The 15338-nt window shown below is 45.0% G+C and overlaps 1 protein-coding gene across 1 annotated transcript in view; it reads right to left on the bottom strand.

The window, feature by feature from the left end:
• RASAL2 (RAS protein activator like 2) overlaps positions 1-15338 on the bottom strand; it is a 116602-nt gene that overhangs the window by 69671 nt on the left and 31593 nt on the right. The window lies entirely within an intron of this gene.

The raw sequence follows: 15338 nt of genomic DNA, 5'->3' as shown, positions 1-15338 counted from the left end.
CAAATGAAACTCAGACACGACCGGGGCTGTGCCACCGCAAGCTTTTCTGAGTAGTTTGCTAAAAGTTTGCTTGTTTGTGAAAGCAACACGTTTGTCCCAACAAGCTAACGCAGAAGGTTTTCATTTTCTGGTATGTAATTCAAAAGCAGCCGCAAGATAATCTCATCAAAAGCAGTCTCTCCAAGTTCGCAGATTAGGGGACTCCCTGGCCAACAGGCGAGGAGGGAAAGGACTTCACTATCGGGTTTCAAGGCAGGAGAAAGTGAACTCTGAGTTTCCGTTCCTAGAGTCCTTAGACAACATTTACCGCTTTTGTAGCTACTGAAAAATGTCTAACTGTATCAAAAGGCACTAAACTTGCACACTTCCCAGCTTGCTATCGCTTAACAACACATCTCAAGGCAAAAGCTGCTAGAAAAGCAAGCAGCACGAGTACGGCAATGCCCTGGATATTGAAAAGAAAACAAATCCTCTCGCTTTCCCGACCGGCGCTGAGCTCCCACCACTTGCCGGCGGGCAGCAGGCAGGGCCAGCAGCGGCACAGGCTGCAAACTTCGAGCCGTGCCGCACTGGCCGCGAGCAAACACCGACAAATGCTCCCCCCGCGCCCCCCGCCACGAACGCTGCGCCTGCCCCATCCCGAAATCCCGGGGCACAGAAAAACGCACAGGCACTGAGTTATGTTAGGTAAACGAAGGCTTTCGGGGAGAGGGAGGAGAAGTACCCCTAGCGATCCAAGCGGCAGCGAACTAGTTTGTCAACTTTAAGAGCCAAAACAAAAAAAACCCACCTCATCTCTGTTTCTCATCTCTGTGCCTACAGGAGGTTTCACAGGAAGACGACTGTGTGCGATTTGTGTACTAGCAAGCTGAAAAATATCAACATTGCACTTTTCCATTTATCAAATGAGTGTAAACATCTCCAGAAAAACCCACCTGTGTCTAAAACTGAAAAAAGGAGGAGTAGTTAACATGTGCAACAAGGAAAACCTGAAAAAACAAGTGTAAACCCCGCGAAGTTTCCCTTTGCTTTAATAAAAGCACCCTTCAAAGCCCCTCGCTTGCAGCGAAACCTCCGTGCCTCCCTCCGGCAGCGCAGCCTCCCGGACCACCGCAGCGGCTCGGCCCCCTCCTCGGCCTCACCTGCGCGCTGCATCCCGCGGCGCCACCGGCACCTCCACCATGATCCCGCCGCCGCGGTGCCGAACAGCGGCACCGCCCGGCTCCCGGCCGGGGTCAGAGGGCTCGCGGCGAGGCGGGCGCCGCGCTTCGCCGGCCCCGGCGAGGGTGGGCAGAGCCCGGGCCGGGCGCGAGGGGAGAGAGGGGGGTTGAAACCACGCCGGGATTTCGGGCAGCTGACGCCACGTCTAAAAGCAGCTACGGGGAGAGGGCAGAGGCTGCTCTCGCCGCCTGAGCCGTCCCAGCTGCGGGAAGCCAGCGAAGGCAAAGAGAGTTTTGCCGGCTGCGCGCAGAGCTGGTCTCGCTGTGGCTGACAAAACCGCGCTTCATTTAAGGACCTTCCCCGCTTCAAGTATCCCTACAAACCAGGAAATGCGCAGCAGCAAAGAGCCTGAAGAAACAACGAACATTTTTCTCTTTATGTCCTTGTGGGTTTTTTTTTTGTTTTTTTTTTTTTAAATTCATACCATGATTTCTGGCTTCTGAAAGCGAAGCAGAGCCCGATACCAAGAGGCTTTTCCCTCCTCTCTTTCACCGTTCCTTTTAGCACCGTGCCAAGAGCTGAACTCCCAGGGAGAGCATTGCTCCGGGATTAAAAGACAAAAGCTGCTCTTCGAAGGAGGCAGCGAAAGCAGACGGAGAGCCCGCGCGGTTTGCCCAACGCTGCTGCCACAGCGGGTGTTTCACACCGGAGCGCCACGGCCGGGAACGGCGCGGCACGCTGGCCCGGCCCCAAAGCCCCCGGCACGCACGCGGCGGGAAGGCAAAGCCTTCCGGCTTAACAACCTCGTGAGACGGGGCGCGCGTGTGTGCGTGCGACCTCGGCACAGCCCTCGCGCTCCACGCTGGCGGCAGGTGTCCTCCGCCAGCTGAGTCCTCTCCTCCTCCGACGCCACCCGCCCCGTCCTCTCCCGCTGCCCCACGGCGGAACAAGCACGAACAGGGAATTACAGCTGCGCCCTCTCGCTCCCGAGCCGAGCGCTGACYTGCGCGCGGGCATCCAGCGCAAAGATTGGCACCGGGACAAAACAGCAGGTCAAGAGCAAAAAAACCAAAAACCCAACCCTCCCCTTCTAAAAAAGCCGTCGCGGCAGCATAACAAAGTAAACAGCCCTCCTGATTGATAGACAAATTGGTTTGACCTGCTGCTTAGAAATGCCTAATTACCGGAAACGGCAGGGCAAAACGGTCTCRTGATCTCAGTTGAACGAGATTCCCCCCAAAGAGCAGTCAGGGTGTACGAACGACTGCAATCTCCGTCCTCTCCCCCCCCCGGCTCCCGCAACCCCCCGAGCGCCGCGGTAATTACAGAGCGCGTTTCGTTCCGGCGCGCTTCGCCAGCGGCAGCCCCGCGCCGCAGAAAAGCGTCGCTGCCGCGGGTGGAGCAGCCTCAGAGACCTGCTGCGCACCACCAAAAGACGGAAAAATTAAGGACTGGGACACCAGAGCTGCTCTGGATTTCTCTTCAAAGGCTTCTAACGTTTTTATGGGCTTTTTTAAGTTTGTCTGATTACGTTCCTGGTTTCTGTTTCCACATCCTAGCTTCTTTTTTCCCCCCCTTTCTCATCATTCACATCACAATCCTCTACTTTTCAGCAGGTTCAAAGGGAAGGGTTAAACTTTGGTTCCAGCTCAGAAAYGAGGCCATAATCTGCCTGTTCCTTCCAGGCAAGCAATTTCTAGGGACTCGGTAGGTTCAGCCCTGGCATCTGCTTTTATCAACCCTAAAAAACTTGCTGTACCAACCTGGAAAAACAAACAAACAAAAAAACCCCAAACAAAACCAGATTCTTGAAATGCCATAATGAACTTCTGACTTAACTTCAAGGAAACGTATCTTCTGAATACTTAGAAAGAGAGAGCAAATTAGGAAAGTGTTAAAAAAAAAAAAATCAAAAAAGGCAACCAAACTGCACAAATATTTGGAAATATTCTAGAAATCTATCCAGTTTCTTGAAATGCAACTTGCAAAGTCTTGGAATAAAGATTCTTCCCCAAAGACTTTGACACTGCTTAAAGATGATCACAACCCCCCAGTGACGTGACCCATGCCTCCCCACGTGCCTGTTGTTCCAGCAACCAACCCCTGGCAAACGTAACGTTCTGCTCCCCCTAAAAAAGGCCTGATGAAACGGAAGAACAGGAGGTTGCCACCCCACATCTAAAGGAAAATTTCCTTGCTTCTGAGGCACCTACCCGAGCCGCTCTGGGAAGCCGGGAAGCTACCGGGAACGGTGACAGCTTCTCCCTCCAGAAGCTGCTGCGAGAGAAAGCTGTTGGCAACAACACAGCAAAGGCACCAGAGATCAAATAAATAAGACTTAGATTTTTTTTTTTAATCCACATTTTAAATGTAAATCCGTTTCTTTTAAAAATTAAATGAGAGGTTAGCTTCAGTTAAGGTCTATCCCTTCTATGATCTATCTGACCTACTTAAATAAAGAGTATTTACTGGAACATTATGCTAGCAGAAGACTTTAGAAATGCCAAATAATGAGTGGAGGGACATTTAAATAAACTTTTTAATAAACATTCTAAACATTTTAATAAACTTTCTCCTAACATATGCAGAATATTTCAGATAGTTTGATTTTATCTAAAAAAACAGGTGGTGTCGGCACTTAGCAAAGTTTCCAATACCTATTCTTAATCAGTCTTCTGCAAGTGGTTCACAAATCAATCTAAAAGTTAAGGAACATCATAACAGACTTAAAGTACTGAGAATCTGAATACATTTATGTCAGTAATATTACTGTACTGAGTGCTGAGTACAACTTCTTCATTACCAGAAAGTACTAAATTTACACTTTATGGGCCCATATATTGATCATCTTTCCTTCAAAAATATGATAGAGAGAAGCAATGCAATATAATAAAGGTATCTCAATGTAGTTCCTCTTCTTCCCACAAAATTCCTGATTGCTGACAGCACAGAAAACAGCAGCATTTTCTCTATATGCCTACTTATTCAGAAATGCCATACAGCCTTGGCTCCCTCTTAGAGGCTCCTTAGTATGCTTTGCCACTAGCAGGAATAAAACATGTCTTCCAACATTCGGAGTCCCTAAAATCCCTCGCTCACAGAATGCTCCCCAGAATAGCACAAAAACTCCAAAGGTCCTTAAATCCTTCCTGTTTGCTCCTGGTTACAACAGTTAATACCTTACTCTCGGTGTCAAAGCAAAACCAGAGCACTAGTCAAATGATAATCCAAGGAGATCAGCCTGAGGAAGCTCCATCAAGGTTTCTCACCCTTGAGTCCCAAAATTCCCCATGATTCTGCCTGTGGGAAACATTCCCCAACATCACCTACAGCCAAAGGGTAATGACGCTGCTGGGAAAGCAAAGCACTGCGGATTATTTGCATGCCATCTTTGGGTCAGCCAGGTTGGTGACTACCGCTCTAGACCTTCCTGCTATGGTTTTAGCCCAGACATGGCACATAATAGTGAGAAAACATTGCAAGGAAAAAGTTGCATGAATTTTCAGTGTTCTCACTGGTCAGATCCTCATCTAAACTCCAGGCAACTCTTTGGGGGGAAAAAGAAAARGTTGCTAGTCAAGCAAATGTTTGCAGTTCCACCCGAGACAAAAAGGTAGAAAAAACACCCCAGCTCCTCACTGGGTAATGCACAAGATAAAGTAGCCTCAAATACGCAACAAGAATTATTAGCTTGTAGCCAAAAGCACTTTAGTGGACACCGAGTCAAATCTTAATGGACAGTAATCACTGCTAGCACATATAGTCCTCTCCATCTCCCAGGCTTCTTTTGGGAATCGGGGATTTGCCCGCGACACCGAGGTGCCTGTTAGGAGAGTTTGCGATGAACTCCAGTGGAGTTCAATAGCCTGCTTTTCCTCTGYGGCTTTATAATTTTTCTTTTAAATAAATTATCTCTGCTGTGCTGCCGAAACATTTTTGTCTGTTTTGCAGATATAATCACAACTATAATTCTTTCCTCCCCTTGTGCTATGAAAGAGTCATCAGTTACGAGAAGGGTAGCAGGTTAGGAAAATATTCAATATACACTTGAATAAGTCTAATTTAACATCTAAGCCACCTCATAATTATGAACTTCTTTTTAATGCAGCCATAAAAAGTAGTTACCCAACAGGAGGTATGTCACTGCCTCAGTAAAGTGTAAATAACACAAGATATCACAGGAAGCACGGAAAACTCTGCTTCTTTTATTTTTATTTTTAAATTCCACTTGCTTACTTCCCAGAGGCATAGCAAAGATTAATTAGCTCGTGTTCATAGAGCATTTTGAAGACGTAAAGTGCTACGTAAGTAAGCACTATTACTGTCTGATGGAAAACACATCTCCTGAGGTCTCGCATGGAAAAATCAAATACATAACTGATGACAAGATTTCTTGACCTGTTGTAGTTTTCTGAGCAAGTCCTGCCATCTTCTTCGACTGGTACCACACTGACCAGTACTGCTGGTCCATATTCATTCGTCATGAGGAAGGCCAGTGCCCCATTACGGGGTGAAAGAGCACGCTGAGGACAGGGGGAGGTATGAGAGAAGGAAAGGAGGCTTCGAGCCTCCCAGAAACAACACGTACTCAAGGAAAAGACACAGAAGCGGCAGTCCCATTTCCAAGGTTCAATTGAAATAAAAAATTTGATGGTTTTTCCATGCAACGCAGTGTGCTGACTAAAAACAGATCTATTTCTTTCAAGCTCCCTGAAGCGCGGTTTGAGTGGTCCTCCACAAGGACTCCATGTTTTTTCCCCTTTTTATACAAGCTTGTCCACCAAGTATTGCGTGCGCGTGTGTTTTGCTTTGAAATTTGGACCATAAAAAGATTACAGCAACGTCTGAACGCAACAGAAGTGGAAGAACTCGTAACACGGCGTATGCACCGCTAGCATGAGATAGSGGACTTATGGCTGTGCCTAGGACAGAAAAATGTGCAGCCCTAATGAAACAGTTTTCAAAAGCGAGGCAGGAACATACCGCGAGGGCGAGCCCCAGGCGCAGCGCGTGGACATACCAGAGCTAGTTCACGTAACTGGAGCTGCATGATTCACCAAGGGGGCAACAAGGAGACAGGAGCATGCTCGGCTCTGCGCAAGGGGAACTCAGGCTATTGAATTTGGTACAAACCTCTACGCTAGATGCATTCGGTCCCATTTAATAAATATTTGCATTGGGGAAGTATCAGCTGATGCTAAACCAACGTCAAACTGATAAACAACTGATGCTATAACTAGCACTCTGAACCAGGTTTAAGTACATCAACATGTTTTAGTTTTGTTCAACGGTTCAAATTAACTGTAGACAAGACTTAAGATAAAGGAATGCAGGTTGTGGATGGGAAGGTGAGTTTTCCATTGGGTTTTAAGCTGGTTGTTACTTAAGGAAAAAAGGAAAGTATACATGGTTGGGTGAAATGTAATTACTTTTTTTCTCCACAACATCAAACGACTGTAAAAGAGAACCTACAAAATTTAACAATCCACAGTAAGTTCATGCACGATTTAAGRTAAATATCTCTGAAGAATTTCATAAGCACCTTGTTTTTTTTTTTCTGTTGCTTTTGTTGTTGCTGTTTTGAGAAAGCTAAGAAAAATGATGACTTTCTTCATAATAAACCGAGGTTTGATTAGAATACGGTAAATAAAACTGCCCCAAAGGGTCAAAGAGCTCCCTCTTCTTAGCAATAGTATATGGCACAACATGCTCTGTTTATAAGCTGCTCTTTATGCTCACATAACAAAATTTCAAAATCTTCTAAAGCAATTTCTTGTGTGTGCTGGAAGGAGGAGGGAGGGATGCAACACATTTCCAAGAAAAATGCCTAATGGATTATGTGTCCGTACTAGAGAGTTAAGGTTATGTGTTCAGATCCCTTTTAATCTCCGCTCTAAAAAGGTTTAAGATTTAAACTGATAACATTTGCTTCATGATGAAACTTGGCTTTCAGTACAGATGATCTGTGTCCAAGAGAATAAAGTTGCAGCAGCATTTAGAACAAAACCAAAATCCTTTGGCTTCACTTGAGTTATACAAGAATAAGATAGCAGCTTGGCAATTTTCTGTACACAAATAACTCCAATTGCCCAGGGGGAATGTCAGTGAGATCTAGGCATCCTGTCCGAAATATCTAGCCTCCCTGGAGTCAGTTTTAATTTCAAGTAGAGTTGTCTAAATTCTTCATCCTCCCCAGGCAGGCAAATTGCACTGTACATAGTCCAAATATCGGATTACTTTGGGGCTTTTCTCAAAGTTTCTTAACTTCTTTTGCAGATGCTGAAGATAGCAGGACGTTTTTCACACAGTAGGTGTTTTCCAGTGTAGCTCATCAATTTTTTGACAATGCCCCAAAGCAGCTGTCTTTCAGAGGAGATTTTTAAAATGCAACTCACAGTTTGCACGCATTTGCATTTCAGGATAGAAGGCCAGGGACAAATAATGTCTTCTAAAGACAGACACAAATTTCAAAACTCCAGTTCATCTCAACATAACTATAATCCCTGCTACTGATCATATCCAAAAGGCAGGAAGACACAGGGATCCAGCGCACTAGACTTAAACATGCAAAGGGTAAATAGCCTTTAGCAGACCCTTGTTCACGCTATTGTGTGACCCCGGGGCTTCAGCTCAAGGCTGGGGACCAGCTCGCACGCAAGAGCGCTTGCAGCACCACTTCGGGCAGGACTGGAGAGAAGCGCAAGAGCAGAGCCCTGTGGCTAAACGTGCACAGTACCCACCTGCGGCGTACAGAAATCCAACCACCACGGAGCAGCAGCACACTCACACAGGTGCAGAGTTGTACTTATTGCACTGATTTCGTTAGAGTATTGCCTCTCACCTGTTGCAGATCTCTCAACTTATATTTTTGGTACAAAGGACTCAGAGGACACACACACACACACACACACACACACACACACACAAAAAACCCACCCAAAAAACCCACCACACCCAAACCGGTCTTGGAGGAAGCTAATTTAAAAGGAAAAGACAACAGACAGTAATGCATCAGGTCCTTTAGGCTCCTGGGTCTGTATAAAGGTGAAGGTGAATCTCTCTCATATGTACATTTGTGCGTGTGTACACAAACATGCACATGCAAGCCCAAATCAGGCAAAGCCCAAGAGCTGCAAACAAATAAAGTCAGCTCACCTGAATCCCTCTCCCTGTCCGAGATGCTGGTATGGATGTGTACGCGCACACACACCCCTCTCCTCAATTTGACAACTCAGCCCAAAGCCCCTCTCTGCTTGCCAGTCGTGCACATGGGTTGACAGGAGATGGATATTTTGCACACAGCCACACGGCAAAGAGCAGACAACGCTATTGGCAAAATTCTTTCATCAAGATGGATCTCGGATCCATAGGGCAGAGACACAGGGAGCTGAACGCTGCATTTTCTCATCCTTACTTTCAAACAGATACTCTTTGCAGACAAAGTTGGGTGGTGGAAGGTGAAGGGCGAGACCTCTTTTCAGTGCACAGTTCTGTTCAAAGCTATCGTAAACCTGTTTCTTCAAATGCTTTCCTATTTCTTAAGTATATCTTTGCAGAATATGTAGAGACTGGTGCATTGCAGATTCTTTCATTGACCAGGTCACAAATGATATCTATTCTTCCAAAACACACTGCCTGCCGTCCCCGCTCCTGCCATGAAAATATCACAGCCCTTTTCAGGTAATCCTCCTAGACCAAACTGCCCAAGGACTGTAATTATGTGGTGTGCACACAGTAAACCTATTCATTCCTTCATCACAAAATATTCACTCCAACTAGAATACACAGAAAGCAAACCTCAGCTTTGATTGTTTTAGCTACAAACACCACCACGGCTTAGAAACACCGGTTACTGAAACAACCCTAGAAATCCTTTTAGTTAATGACTGTTCTCTCCTGCCAAGTTTTTACCTGGAGGAAGAGCACGGACTGTGCATTTTCTTGGTGCAATCATCCCCACCTAGACAGGCTCGGCAGCAGCTTGCAGAAATTGTTCTAAAAGGTACGTTCCAGGCAGCAGTGAAACTAGCTGTTATTTAACTAATCCTCTGCTGCTCACTCCATTTCCAAGCCTCCGGACACTACCTTTTAAAACAGTACCGAGGCAGGATTTCTGTACAGCTAACTGGTCACCTGATAGCAATGCAGTATGAATCTGGCACCAAAACAGATGTGCCTTATTATTATTATTTTTTTAAATCACTTCTTCCCTTCTTTGTTGGATTGGAGAAATTTCTGAATTCAGTGGAATTTTCACTTAAAAAAAAAAAAAGCACTTGAGTGAGTGCAAAGAGGGTGATCACTAAAAAGAAATTCTTTCACCTGTGCAACTAAACCAAAGGATCGAGAAGTTAAATGCAATGTGTGAAAATTAAAATTCCATTTTTGTTAAACTCCATAATTGCACGTGCAGTATATCACAACATGGTAGTGAGCTGTGATGAGTATTTTTAATTCTGAGGTACACTCCTAAAGTTGTTTAGGGATCTAAAAAATCAGCCAGGTTTTTAGCAGTTTCAGTCTTTCTGTAAGAGACAGTGATAGCTGCAGCTCCTTGGAAACTCAGCCTTCTTGCTTACACGATTAAGCTCAGGAAATCCAGGGCTGAAAAGTTTTAACTCAGGTGGATCTTAGTGCCCAGCGGGAATTCCAGAAGAGATTTCCCGCTACACATGCAACAGTTGTGTGCTCAGGGAATTAAGGGTGCCTAGTTTCCTACCCATTTGTGGTTTGGTGCTGGTCTCCCAACTGGAGCACACACTGCAATACCATCTTCATCAACAGCAGTCTAGTCTCTTTCCACATAACAATTAGGTCACACATTTTAATGAAAGTTGTAAGAGTTTAGTACTTTTGCGACCTATATTCCTCTCTCAAACTCAGGATTAGTTGGTCAGCAGACCCAAACAGTTGGGGAAAGAGACAGGACAGACAGATAGAGCATCAGTTTTACTTCATTAGAGAAACAGACTAAAAACAATTGGAAAGGAGTCTCTGCACAAGACAAGTTACAGTTGCTTGATGACAACAGGTGGATAAATATGTGTTAGAAGGAGAAAGCCAAAATGGGATAGCAAGTACAGCGGAGAGCCATAGAAACACTGGGTGGAAGGAACCTCTGGAGGTTATTGAGTCCAGTTTCCCACCTGGAGCAGGACGTTGCCCACACTGGATCAGGTCAGCTGCGGCTTTGCCTGGAAGGATGAAGTTTCCACAGTCCTGCTGTGCAGCCTCATCCTGTGCTGCACCATCCTCCTGGTGACCAAGTTCCACTTACTGTCCAATGTGAACCTCCCAAGCAACTTGTCACCATTACCCCTTGTTTTAATCATCTGCCACTACTGAGAAGAGCTTGGCTCCATCATCTCTAACACTTCTTCAAGTAGTCATGGGCTGCTATTAGATCATCCCTTAGCTTCTTTATGCCAAGTCTAAACATACCCAGCTCCCTCAGCCTCTTTTCATAGGTCAGGTACTCCTGGACAAAATTACCTCGGCAGACCTGCGCTGGACCATCTCCAGGTTCTCAACATCCTCCTTGAACTGGGGCCACAGCTGGACCCAGTACTCCAGGTGAGGCCAGTAAAGGCCCTTCCTTTGCCATGTTACTGGTCAGCAAAGGCAACATTTACAGAGGCATTCAGAGAACTGCAACATATTAGGGCAGGGGAGATCTGCCCCAAGGAGGAAGAACAGATGATAACACTAGGTTACATGGATGAAACTGTGGCAGAGGAATGGGAAAAGGGTTGCAGAGATGGGAGTCAGCAGCTGAGTGACAGCTATGGAAACACTCTACAGACAAGGCTGAGGCACTGAAGGCCAGCTGGCCCTCTGATGCAGTGAAGATGAATCCAGCACAAAAGCTTGGAAGATGAGCCAGGGAGCTATGCAGGGGCTGTGAGCAGGCACTTGATACGCAGAGCTGACCATTCAGAAGCTGCCAAGAGGCAGAAGGCTTGCTGACCCAGACTGTCCTCAATCTTGGTGGTTATTTTATCTCCAACCAAGAAATTGCAGTACGTATCAGGCAAAACACCTTTAGTTTTGTGGCTCCAGACAATTTTGCCAGCAAGAGTTAAAGAGTTCCTGCCTCCTCTCCTCTCACCTTTGCTCGTTTGTACTGCAGAACTGTGCCCTAGTTGTGCTGGCACAGCTGTCCATGAGGCTGTGCAGTGATCTGGATTAGAAAATAGCTGCAAAAATAAATGAATGCACAGTGCAAGGAGACAAATTGATGGGGTGGTGGACAGAAGATGGAAAGCGTTTAAACCAGTTTTGCTGCCAAGAGAAGTGCCAGTCAGACGGCAGCCCGTTGCCAGAGCTCCTAATCAACTTTCCACGGTAATATTGTTTAGTACAATTAGATCAGGGAAGGCAACAACCTGCACACTAGTATTTAACATGGACAGAGGGTACACATTATGTTTTCCCATTATTTAGACCCAGTGACTCGGATACAAAACAAAATTTCTCAATGCTAGCAACTCAAGGTGAAGATCAAATGAAAACTTGCACAGTTCTAACTAGTGTTTGCAATCTTCTCTCCAGAGCTTTCATATTGAGCAAAGTCAGAAATGAAACACAGAAAAAACAGGGCTGTTTCAGCAAGTGAAAGTCTTCACTTTCATCTCAGATGACTTCATCTCCGAATACAAAAAGAGAATCCATTTGCAGCAACACTAGTCTTTCTAAGCATCAGAGAATCTAAAGAAATCGCTCCCTAATGATATTCTTTCCTAATAATTGATACTGTGATTAAAAATATATATATACATATCCATCTCCTCACTTTCAATCCCTCCTTCCATATTTGGACACATGTAGGCAAAAAATCTCCTATTAATGCCACAAAGATGCACCCAGATGCCAGAATCAAAACTTTTACCACATATTTTCCTTAACAACTCTCGTTTAGTACGAGCAGGAGGTGAGAAGGAAGCAGAGTAAGAGAAAACAGGATTATTTTGGGAAATGAAGCAGTAACTGTGTTACTAGTCTGTCAAATAGTAGGAATGGTTGAAATCTGAATCAGACTTTTGCTGTATGAATGGTTAATTTCAATATGCTATTATAAATAATATTTCTTTATAAAAGATGTAATCTCCCTAAAAAAAACCCCACCTGTTAGAGAACAGCAAGATCTGAATTTGAAACAGAGACAAGTACAAGGCCAGGACTCGCTTGAGTTTCTTCATGTTATCCTTTCCTATTCCATGGGGGTGCCGGCCCTCAGGGCTCATACCACACCTCCTAAGAGAATTAGCCCATTTTAAGTCATGTCTGAAAGAAGAAGGAAAGAGGGTAACATGCTGGAGCTAGGGAAAAATTACAGCTATGCTTTTAGCTTCCTTGAATAGAAGCACCTCTGAAAAGAAGTGCTGCCAAGACAAATCCCTAGCAAACAAATGAGACATTTAGAGTGTGCCTATTCGCTTGCAGAGAGGTGGTACTACAACGACACAGGTTATGTACCAAGGAAATTCCATGGGATATATGTAACAAGGAGCCAGACGCCTTAGTTACCCAACTCTGCGCACAATGGACCTTCCGGGTGGGAATTAAGAATATCAGCATTAGAAACAAGCTCTCCACTGCCTGCAAACAGAGGTCAAGCTCCCGAGCTAGTGGACGGTGAGTGTCCTCTGGAGTTATGCTTTTTAAATGGTCCTATTAGTTTTTACTGTTTAAACAAGTCACTTTCTACCTTGTGTTTTATCTCTGCGTCTGCCCCTGAGGCTCTCATTCAGGGACAACCATAGTGGTTTCTGCCCGCACGGAAGGGACGGCTCAGCTGCTCTTCCAGCAGCTGCTGAACCATCACAAATTACAGCTTACGGTACCAAAGTATGTGGAAATTGGTGTCTATCTTAGTCCATGGGACTGTAAACCACGGTGGTTCAGCAGCTGCCTCACGAACAGCTGAGCCAACCCTGCAGCGATGGTAGAAATGACAGAGAAGGCAAGAATGACTATGACCGCCTTGGGTGAAGCACCCTGGTCTCAGTGCTGACCTTTGGAGAGTCATGCATCTCCTCCTCTGGCTTCTCAGCTGTAACACGGGGAGGCTCTCCCACACATTTCCTAGGAATGGCATGCTCAGCGTCCTCGCTATAAAGAACACCACAAAAATCTGCAGAATGGGTGCTGCTGCTGATCACGCAGAAGCGCATGCATTCTAACATAGTGCTCTACTTACAAAAAGATTGACTTGATACAGTATTCTTGGTGTTGGTTTTAAGGTATAACTGTAGTGCTACCGATTAAAAAAAAATTCATCATCTGATTTCCTCCTCCCGCCTTTTCTTTTTAATTTAAAGAGGGAGGTATGGCAACCTTACACAGAGGGGAAAAAGCACATACCATTGCTATGTGTTAACCTTTGTATTAGAGCTGGCTCTAAAAAGCTCATCTGTAAGCAGTAACTTCAGATATCATCATAAGATGCAACGCCTGCTGTTGCCATGTTATGCACATGCTTCCCTAGGACAAGCTAGATACTCTTATCAGCTTGGCATAGCAATTTCTCTACTGGATATTTTATCTGCCTCCGCTGAGCTTTTCAGCTTTTGGTGTCCATTCCAAAGCTATTTTCGTCCAGCTGCTATCTGTACTGCTGGTGACATGTTCTGACTGCCACCATCTGTTTCTTTCTCTTTACAAAGATGTTCGATGGTTTCCTTCACTGGCTTGTCCTCTGGCTCTACATCTTGACAGAAAGCCATTCCCACCGTTCACTTTATCACCCCACCTTTTCCCATTGGCAGGAATTCCATAATCACGATAAGATACGTTTCTAACCAGGATGTGAAAACAAGGGAACCTTACCTAAGCTGCTGCAATCAAAGATTATATAAAAACCTTCCCTCCCACTTCCTCTCATCCTTCCTCGCAGTATGGGCATTGCTCAATTTTTCTCCATCTCATGCCTTTCTTCCTCCCCTCCCACTGCTTGCCCACTTTCCTTAGCTACAGACTTTGTTGATATCTATATTCACTGTAGTTGTAGCTCTCTCATGGAGAAGACCATGTGGATATGGGTTTCTCATGTACTTTTAATAGGCTCTTGTCAGGCATACATCGGGCAGCACACTACAAGATGTCACGTGCATCTAAACCTGGTGCAGAATGCGTAGCAATGCATATACCCAAAGAGCACGCATTCATCTCATCCTGTATTGCAATTCATGAAAAATGAAGAAGGTTACAAGGTTACATCTACAAAATTAACACTGGCATTTCCAGCTATTCAGACGCTCAGGGAAGTGTATAAATCCTTCCACATAATTTTTGCCCATGGTACAGAAAAAGAACAAAAAAGACACTTAAATACCCAAGATTTTGAAGCTCTTTCTAGCTTGCAAAGTTGCAAATATCCACTGCCCAGCACAGACTGGCTGCAATATGATTCCTCGTTCATCTCACTAGCCATACATCTGGAGTAGGTACTTTGCCCAAAACATAGTGTAAACCATGTTCTTAATATTGGGTTTATTTCCAAACAAGAATGAATACTTATTTGTTCATACGGCACAACAAGATGATCATTTAGAGCTGCATTTGAAATGCGGCAAGCAAACCCAACAGGAGTTAGGTTTACACCACTCATCCCCAAGTGTTTTGCCATTTTCCCTCCTAAAACTCAGAGTTGCCCTCTTTCTTTTCAGACATCTAATCCAGGAGACAAAAAACCAAACCAAAACAAAACAACACTCCCCCCCCCAAACTATCCTCCCTCCCCCAACCAAGGAAGAGTGAGGCAGCACTACAGACAAGTACAAGTGAATGAGCACTACAGTTGCACTCTGCTAATTAACTATCTACAAGAGTGGGTTTTTCTATGTTCAGCTGCACAGTACTTTATCTTTTAATGACTTATTTGCAAGTCACTCACAGAATAAAATTCTTTGGCAGAAGAAAACCAGCTGAGCCTGTGAAATGAAAAATACCTTACCTGCTATTCACCCTTGGTAATGATGTTATCAAAGCTGTTTTACTGTCAGAGATGCACAGTAGCATCTCTAGTAGCATCTCCGCAGCATTTTCTTATAGCTCCCTCCCTCCCAGGATTAGGTTTTTTTTTTGTTGTTGTTGTTGTTGTTGTTGTTGTTGTTTTTTTACAGCTAGCTTCAGAAGAATTGCTCCTGGACCCTACCAGCAACTCGCAGCCTATGCCA

This window comes from Apteryx rowi, unplaced genomic scaffold (genome assembly GCF_003343035.1).
Source record: "Apteryx rowi isolate R43461 unplaced genomic scaffold, aptRow1 scaffold_65, whole genome shotgun sequence".
Taxonomy (NCBI): Eukaryota; Metazoa; Chordata; class Aves; order Apterygiformes; family Apterygidae; genus Apteryx; species Apteryx rowi.
The sequence above is the reverse complement of the archived record's forward strand: the minus strand, read 5'-3'. Positions and strand labels throughout refer to the sequence as shown.